This window comes from Aulonocara sp. 'chitande type north' Nkhata Bay, linkage group LG3 (genome assembly GCF_057382095.1).
Source record: "Aulonocara sp. 'chitande type north' Nkhata Bay isolate Kocher_YH1m ecotype deep benthic linkage group LG3, A_spYH_male_GT1.1, whole genome shotgun sequence".
Taxonomy (NCBI): domain Eukaryota; kingdom Metazoa; phylum Chordata; class Actinopteri; order Cichliformes; family Cichlidae; genus Aulonocara; species Aulonocara sp. 'chitande type north' Nkhata Bay.
Genome location: NC_141346.1, coordinates 23,690,087 through 23,697,519, shown reverse-complemented (window position 1 = coordinate 23,697,519; position 7,433 = coordinate 23,690,087).

Below are 7,433 nucleotides of genomic sequence, written 5' to 3'. Positions count from 1 at the left end.
AGGCCATAGCTGCTGGCGTCCGCACTGACAACTGTTGGTCGGCCTGCATCATAATAACAAAGTGCTGGTGCAACCACGAGCATTGCTTTTGCTTTGTTGAATGCTTGCTCCTGAGGCTCGCCCCACACCCATACAGTCTCTTTTTTGAGTAGATTGGAGAGGGGGTGCAGCACCGTGGACAGGCCTGGCAGGAATTTTCCAACATAGTTTATTAATCCGAGTACCTGCCTGAGTTGTTCTACATTGGTGGGGCTGGGCATCTTGGCAATAGCCTCCACCTTGCCATCATCAGGTTTCACACCATCCGCACTGATGATGTGACCGAAGAACTGTAGTTCATTCTTTCCAAAGTGGCACTTGGACCTGTTGAGCTTAAGTCCTGATGCTTTGATTGTCTGTAATACTGCACCTAAGCGTTGGTCATGTTCCTCTTTGTTAGCCCCGAAAACCAATATGTCGTCCATCACGACGACAGTCCCCTCTAGGCCCTTGAGCAAGGTGCTCATGAGCCGCTGGAAGATCTCGGGTGCTGAAGTTATGCCAAATGGCAGGCGTCTGAAGCAAAACCTGCCCATGGGAGTTATGAACGTGGTTAGTTTTTGGCAGCTGGGATCCAGTGGTATTTGCCAGAACCCACTGGAGGCATCCAAAGTGGAGAAAACTTTAGCCCCTGCTAACTTAGGAGTTATGTCATCCAATGTGGGCAAGATGTACCGTTCACGCTTTACTCCCTTATTCAGACGTTTTAAGTCCACACACACCCTGACCTCATCCTTGTTGCGCTTTGGAGCAGGCACCATTGGTGCACACCAGTCTGTTGGCTCGGTGACTTCCTCAATGATGCCAAGTTTGAGCATGCGCTTTATTTCCTTTTCCACTTTTGGGAGGAGAGGAAAAGGCACCCGGCGTGGGGTGGTTACACTGTACGGCACTGCATCTTCGGTCAGCTCGATTTTTACAGGTTCACAGTTCAGCAGGCCAATTTCTCCGAACACATCCTCTTTTAAGTCACTACTGATTTTGTTAACTCTAGTGACTAATCCCATGCGCTTTGCTACTGTCTTCCCCAGTAGGTTACTTGCATATTGCCCTTTTATAACTGTAATCCAGTACTGGTACTTTTGGCCTTTGTACTCTGTAGTAGCAAGGAATTTACCCATGCACTTGACTTTTCCACCAGGGCTGTACACAGTTGGCTTACACTGGATAAGTTTGGGTCTCTGCTGTAGCTTATTAAGGGTCGTTTCTGTCATAACAGTGGTGTCTGCGCCTGTATCAATTTTGAAATCAACTGGACTGCCATTTACCAATAGCTCAATGTCCCAGTCGGCATCTGAGCCTGACTCCTCAATGACTGTTGTTTTTGGCTCAATTACTGCTCCTAGGAAAAGCTCCCCTATGAAGAATGAATCCTCATCTGAGTCCTCTACAGCCTCAGCCCTGACCTCTTTTAGCATTTTGGTTTTGCATACAACTTCAAAGTGTCCCAACTTATTGCACTTTCTGCATCTTTTATTGCGGGCTGGGCAGTTTTCTCTTTTGTCATGCACCCTGTTGCATCTTTGGCATTTTGGTTTACTCTCACCATGTTGTTGCTCACGTACCTGATGAGGTTGGTAGTAACTCCTTCTCATGCTGTTATAATGCCTCTGTTTCACCTCATTCACTGTGCTTTCCACTCGGTCTGCACTTTGCTGTTTGACTTGTTCACTCTGGCGTGCTAGTTGAATGGCTTTATCCAAAGTTAAGTCCGCCTCGAGCTGGAGTTTTTGTGAAACATCTTTGTCAATTAATCCAATGACGATACGATCCCGGATCTGCTCGTCTTTACTGCCGCCGAACTCGCAGTGCTGCGCGAGCTCGTACAGGCCCCGCACGAAAGCCTCGACCGTCTCCCCGGCCCTCTGGCTCCGTTTGTGAAAACAGGCGCGGTCATGGATAACGTTTCTCTTTGGGACAAAGTGCTCATCGAACTTTTGTATAACCAGATCATACTCAAACTACGGACTTGGCCTGGCCTCCGTAGCAGCAGGAAACACAAATGAGCCATATATTGGTTCGGCATCTCTCCCCATGGAGTAAAGAAGCGAGTTCACCTGCACTTCGCCGCTCTCCATCCCTAGCTTGGACGCCACTCGAAAACGGGAGAATCTCTGCCGCCATATCGGCCACTCTGCCGGCCGTGTAAAGTCGAACGGCTCCGGAGGTCCAAATTTAGCCATTTCGTCGTGTAACTCGGCGTGAAGTCCTCAATTCTGACACCATGTCATGTTCGGAGGCAATAAGACGCAGGGTTCTCAAGCACGAACCACTTTTTATTGAGTTGTAGCAGCAGTGTACGTGGCTACATCAATTTCTGGAAAAAACACATATACACCGGTCTTCTAGCGACCTCTAGTGGCTGCCCTCATGGTAGCCTTACTAGGACAACATAAACAGATTTCACAACAGTGCCACTCCAAATATTTCTGTCCACTATAAAGGAGAACATCACAGCCTGATACCTCCAGGTCTGACAGCAGCAGTTGTATCACTCTCCTGTTTTCTACCTGGAGACAGCAGTCGCCTCATTGTTCTGACACACAACACAAAACTATCCACAACACTACACACTAACTACACAAGACAACACATTAACTACACACTGCAAACACGCTGAACGTCACAAATCTCCCACATTGCAAAACTCTCTCTCTTTCTGCTGTCTTTCTCTCACTCTCTCTCTCTTTCTCGCCGTCTATTCTGCCCTCACTAGGGTGTGAAGCTGGTTTCTAGCTTGGCAGATAGCTAACAGGTCCACAATAAACATCCAGGAGTCAGCGGATACGTTTTAGATGTTTACTGTTGAAACACTGTAAAACTGGTACAGAAACACAAATAAAATACTACATTTCTGCTGTAATTGCATTTTCTTTACAACATCAAACATTACGCCATGCACTACAATGTATATAACATATAAACACAAACATATCCAAACCCTTTCACTGGTTATTAGGCCCACACGTTTAGCGATTAGCTTAATGCTAACATTACATGAGAAATCCCATAGACGGGCTAACGTGTTAGCATCGCAGCTGTTTTTCCTCACAAAAGAGAGTTTCTCACACAAAACTCTAAACTGCTACACAAAACTAACACTGGGAAGCTTACAAAACAGATAGCAACTACTTACAGGCATGTGCTCTCTCAGGCTCAGCAAGAAAAAGTGAACAAAAAGTGGAACACACAACAGTTTGGCTAAAGGACTGTTTTTCACTGGTGAGGTACTATGGCAAGACTGCTGGTACAAAAAACCCACCCAAATTATCATGCCTGCCTTAAAGGGGCAGCACACTCCCCGCCTGGTATAGAGTACTATACCACTATGTCCCTCTGAGTAACAACCCAACTTCAGTGGCGGGTCTCGAATACACCCTGGGGGTGCCTCCTTGAACAACTCTCACCTCCACTTTCTGGACCCTGCTGTCTTGACCCGGAAAGGTATTTACCACAAGTCCTGTGGGCCATTGATTTCGTTTAGCCTCCTTGTCCTTTAGGTGCACAACATCTCCAACTTGCAGGCTGGCTTGTTCTGCTTGCCATTTCCTTCTTGGCTGGAGTGTCGTCAGGCACTCTTGACGCCATCTTTTCCAGAATGAATCCACAAGGCATTGAACTTGCTTCCACTGACTTCGGTAGAGATCCTTGAGGTCAATGTCTTCCAAAGGAGCAGACACGGAGTCCACCTTTTGTGTTAAAAGCATAGCAGGGGTGAGTATGGTCGGCAAGTCTGGATCTGACGATACAGGGACTATTGGCCGGGCATTCATGATGGCTGCGACCTCTGCCATCAGCGTGGTGAGCACTTCGTGTGAAAGACTAGGGAAATGCATCTTGAGCAACATGCTATCCAAAATGCGGCGAGCCATCCCTATCATTCTTTCCCATGCTCCCCCCATGTGGCTGGAGTGTGGAAGATTAAAGTCCCATGTGCAGCCTTGGTCTTCTAGGTAAGAATGAAGTGTTGCATCTTCTGGGGTTATACCAAGTTCTTTACATGCACCAACAAAGTTTGTGCCTCGGTCTGAACGAAAGAGCTTTGCTGGACCTCTGATGGCAGTGAATCGCCTAAGCGCATTTATGAAGCTCGACGTAGACAGAGATTCTATCACCTCCAGGTGAACTGCCCTTGTTACTAAACAAGTAAACATAACAGGCCTGCACTTACTCTCTGCAAGGCCTCCCCTCATGCGACGGGCACAAACCGCCCATGGTCCAAAAACATCTAATCCAACTTGGGTGAAAGGAGGAGATTGGGTCAAGCAATCAGCAGGTAAGTTGGACATTTTTTTGTTTTTCCAGACTTCCTCTCAACCGACACACTTGTGTATGATACTTGATACAAGTCTTTTTCCTCCCAGAATCCACAGTCCAGCTGATCTGATGGCCCCTTCCGTGAAGTGCCTACCTTGGTGTACTACTTGCTCATGATAATACCGCACCAACAAGGTAGCAATGTGGTTTCTTTTGGGAATGATTATGGGATGTTTCTCTTCCCATGAGATTGCGGATAATGACGTGCGGCCACCAACTCTCAGTACACCATCTGAATCCAAGAAAGGGTCAAGTTTCCTGAGAGGACTGCGTTTTGAGACAAGTTCTCCTTTGAACAGGCTCTTGAGTTCTTCTTTCAAGGCCTCGTGCTGTACAGTCTGTACAATTACTGTTCTTGCCTGTGTACGCTCATCTACCTTTGTCAAATCTCCCTCCAGAATCTTAGCACAGGATCTGACTTTCTGGATGAGCTTTGCTATGCCACATACAAGTGTCTTCCAGCTGGAAAAGCGCTCAAACCTGTGTGAAGATGTCTTTCAGAAGCTCCTGTAGCAAAGGTTGCAATCAGTGGACGCACATCTGCATCCCCGTCTGGTTCAACAAGCTCAAAGAACTCTGGTGGGGTAAGGGCAACTCTCTCGTCGTTTTCAAGAAATGATGGCCCAGAAAACCAGTTTGTATCTCTCAACAGTGCAGCTGGAACTGGTCTGGTACCATGGTCAGCAGGATTGTGTTCTGAACTAACAAAGTGCCACTGTTCAGGCTGCGAAGACTTCCGGATGCGTGCTACTCTGTTAGCAACATACACATAAAATCTCCGGTTGGAGATTGCACTCTCTGCACTGAACGTTTTTGTGGCAGTCTTTCGCTAGATGAGTGAACAAATTGCAGCACTTAAAGCAAATATTATTCTCTCTAAGATAAGCTTTCCTTTCATCCAAAGATTTACTCCTAAACCCACGACAGTTTCTGAGGGGGAGTGGTTTGTTATGGAATGGGCGTTGTTCATCTGGTTCGACCCTCCTCTTCCCTGAGGGGCTTGCTTGCATGCTTTTAGAGTTTGAGGAGACTTCTGTCTTTTTGACAGAAATGGGTATTTTCATGTTTGACTTGAAGGGGTGTTCTGGCTTCCCTGTCCTCCAACCACCTGTAAGAGGGGCAAAACTTGGATCATTGAGCGTTTTGGCTTGATCACAAACAAACTTTGCGAAGAAGGAGAACGGCCGGTAAGACGCTTGATGATTTTCTTTGTAACGAGATGCTAGAGAGACCCACTCTTCATGCAGGGAGTATGGCAACTTTTGGACGATTGGAGTGATGCCCCGAGATGTGTCCAGGTAACTGAGGCCTGGTAGGAACCCATCGGCTCTGGCGGCTTCAAGCTCCAAGAGAATGTCTCCCAGCTCTCTCAGCTTTTGATTTTCTCGATTTGAGATTCTTGGAAAATCATCCAGTTTCTTTAGGAGAGCTTCTTCAATTGCTTCTGGCGATCCATAGCAGTCTTCCAACCTTTGCCATACCATTCTTACACCTGCAGCTGCATCGTGTATGTGGACTGCTCGTATCCTCTTAGCATGCTCTGATGACTTTGGTCCCAGCCATTTACATAGCAGATCAAGCTCCTCTCTTGACGTCAGTTTTAAAAACTGTGGAAAGATTGCTTCCAGGCCCAGTAATTTTCTGGCTGATTGTCGAACCTTAACAGCCCAGAGCTTATCATCTCTCGCTGTATTAGATACTTGGCCAAGTCTGTGGTCACTCCTAAAAACTTCCCCTTCTCCCTAAACAACCAAATGTCACATGTTGCCTTATCATTTTTTTGATTGGCTTACATGGTAAACTCTAACACCAATAGGGAAGGGGTGTTTTTTCTTTTTCTTTTTTCACTCGCAAGCGGAGAGTGTTTGCTAGCGCTGTCTGTAGAAAACGCAGTTTTTACCGTTCTTCCCGCTGTAAACACCACTGTTTTGTTCAGAAAAAAAAATCGCGTGTATTTTTTATTTTATAACTCTGGTTTTACGTGGCCCATCGACACAATTCAAAAACTGGTATATAGTTTGAAGTCCGCACTTTCGACCCAAGTTGAAATGGAGACTCTGACGTGCTGCATCTTGTAGCTGTGTCGTCTTAAATTGGTCATGTGATTTTGACGCGCCGGCGCGTCCGGCGACCCCAGAGGGTTAATTACTAAAAAAGTAATTTAACTAAATACTTCTTAAAATCCCTATAAACCTTGAGTGGGCAAACAATAGAAATTAAACTCTTTAAATAATAAATAATATTTTTAAAGACGTAGACTCTACAGTACGCAGCGGTAGCATCTCTTCCACAATGTAGCCTGCAATTATTTTTTTAAGATCACCTTCAGATGCTTTCTGTGCTGCTGAAATAAAATCACGTTTTGCCTGCTTAGCAGGAGTTGCCGCGGTGTTATCCACGGATGATGAACAAGGATCACTCAGAAGTGTTTGTTTATGCTGTTGTGTCAGGCGCTTCAGTAGATTACTCGTGCTATTAACAGCAGACGATAGTTTTTTGTCCCCAGGACATAGCTTACATATTACTTGTCACGGCTGGCGGAGTGAGCCGTGTGGTGTGGAGGAAAGGGAGGACCCAAAATGCAGCAGTGACTGAGACCATACAAAAGGGGTGCGGGGCAGAGAGACGCAGAGACAGGAACACCATAGAACGCAGACGAGCCGACAATGAACACAGACCGACACCCACTAAATATACACACACAAGGTAATCAGGTAATCACACACAGGAGGGAAGAACAGCTGAACCTAATACACATGAGGACCGGAGGACACAAGCTGAACACAATGACAACAGACACAGACCTTCAAAATAGAATAGGAAATCCAGAACATGAGCCTTCAAAGTAAAGCAGGAACACACAGACTGATTTACAACACAACACGGGGACATGAACAGAGCACCAAGGACAGACACAGGTAGGGCTGAATACACACACCAAACTACAGGTTCAACCCTAAACCAATACAAAATCAGAATAAACACAAAGCACAAAAATGAACTTCAAGGAAACACAAAACGCTGGGCCAAAATGACCCAGGACCATGACATTACTGTAATATTCGTGTCTGCTTGTT